At 48.0% G+C, this 2,071-nt stretch overlaps 1 non-coding gene across 1 annotated transcript; it reads left to right on the plus strand.

The window, feature by feature from the left end:
- The first annotated feature begins 1,353 nt into the window (after window positions 1-1,353).
- LOC131031775 (5.8S ribosomal RNA) lies at window positions 1,354-1,507 on the plus strand. The gene has a single exon (XR_009103191.2). It is a non-coding gene; the product is annotated as a 5.8S ribosomal RNA (ribosomal RNA).
- Window positions 1,508-2,071: the final 564 nt, after the last annotated feature.

Genomic DNA, 2,071 nt, shown 5'->3' on the forward strand with positions numbered 1-2,071 from the left:
GGATTCCACCAGCACCTTCTGAGAAATCAGAGTGTTTGGGTTTTGGGGGGAGTATGGTCACAAGGCTGAAACATAAAGGAATTGATGGAAGGGCACCACTAGGAGTGGAGCCTGTGGCTTAATTTGACTCAACATGGGGAAACTTACTAGGTCCAGACATAGTAAGGATTGGCAGATTAAGAGCTCTTTCTTGATTCTATGGGTGGTGGTGTATGGCCGTTCTTATTCGGTGGAGCGATTTGTCTAGTTAATTCCATTAACGAATGAGACCTCAGCCTACTAACTAGCTATGTAGAGGTTCCCCTTCATGGCTAGCTTCTTAGATGGACTATAGCCTCCTAGGCCATGGAAGTTTGAGGCAATAACAAGTCATTGATGCCCTTAGATGTTATGGGCCATATGTGCGTTACACTGACGCAACCAATGAGTTTTTCTCCCTGGCATGAAAGTTTTGGGAAATCTTGCCAAATTACATCATGATGGGGATAGACCATTGCAATTATTGATCTTCAATGAGGAATTCCTAGTAAGCATGAGTCATTAGCTCATGTTGACTATGTCCCTACCCTTTGTATACACCACCTGTCGCTCCTACCGATTGAATTATCTGGTAAAGTGTTCGGATCGCATTGACGGCAGTGGTTCCTGTTGCTGACATTGCGAGAAGTTCATTAAACCTTATAATTTAGAGGAAGGAGAAGTCGTAACAAAGTTACCTTAGATGAACCTGTGGTAGGATCATTGTCCGTTTTGGCCCCTGAATCGTGTAGGGGAGGAGGCAAGGGAGGCATGCCGAATTCACCTCCTTCCTGACCATCGCCCTCGATGACATGTGGATGGTTGGGCCTCACTGCATGGCTCAGCCCCGAGTCCTACATCGTCGGCTTGAGGTGATCGAATGCCATGTTTGGGTGCATGCCCTTTTTGGGAGAGGCTGAGTCTCTATCCGGTCAAGTATGCATGCCCCCAATCACATGCGCGAATTTGTCCCGATAATCTGTCACTTCTACGATGGGAAGTCAGGACTACCACAACCCCCCATTACATCTCCCAGGGGGACAACATGTCACTTGGAGCATTCCCCACCATGGATGAGTGCACTCTCGAGTGATAATTTGTGGGGTAGGACCCATCATCCGACTGTAGGGTTCTCTTGAGGTGACATCCTCCTACGTGATGCAACAAGGTGGGGACACACACTCTTCCAATGCTCACTTGCACTAGTGGATGGTTCACGTCAAACACCCTACACATCGGTGTGACCTGCACCAAGAAGTCCAAAACATTGAAGCGTAACCCAAGAATCTTGTATGTTTGGGTTGCCAGAAAAAAGCATGAATAAGATAATAACATGACTCATGGCAGTGGATATCTTGTCTCTCACCATGATGAAGAATGTAGAAAAATGCGATACTTAGTGTGAATTGCAGAATCCTGTGAATCATCGAGTCTTTGAATGCAAGTTGTTCCTGAGGCCTTGATTGGGGGCACGTCTACTTGGGAGTCGCACTCCAAAATCGCCCTCCCCTACAAATGAGCGGAGATGGTCATTCGTGCCCGCCAATGATGCGGTCGGCTAAAATGAGCATGAGGTCCCTCACCCTGTCATGATGAGCGGTGGCCTATGCAGGTCAACGTTGGTTTGTGCAGGTCAAGCGAGGCCAAGTGTGGAAATTCAACCATGCTATAATGGCCTGCCAACATGCGGGTAAAATGTGCTTGGCCCTTTGCTGCATCCCCAAGTTAGGCGTGAATACCTGCTGAGTTAAAGAATATCACTAAGCGAAGGGAAATAAACTTACTAGGATTCCCCTAGTAATGGCGAGCGAATCGAGAAGAGCCCAGTATGAAAATTGATGGCTCTTCCTACCGAATTGTAGTCTGTAGAAGCATCCTCAGCGACGAACCAGGCCCAAGTCCCCTAGAAGGGGGCACTAGAGAGGGTGAGAGCCTCGTCGGGCCCAGACCCTACCACACCATGAGGCGCTGTCGGCAAGTCAGGTTCTTGGGAATGCAGCCCTAATCGAGTGGTAAATTTTGTCCAAGGCTAAATACGGGAAAGAGACCAATA

Source organism: Cryptomeria japonica, chromosome 2, assembly GCF_030272615.1.
Source record: "Cryptomeria japonica chromosome 2, Sugi_1.0, whole genome shotgun sequence".
NCBI lineage: Eukaryota > Viridiplantae > Streptophyta > Pinopsida > Cupressales > Cupressaceae > Cryptomeria > Cryptomeria japonica.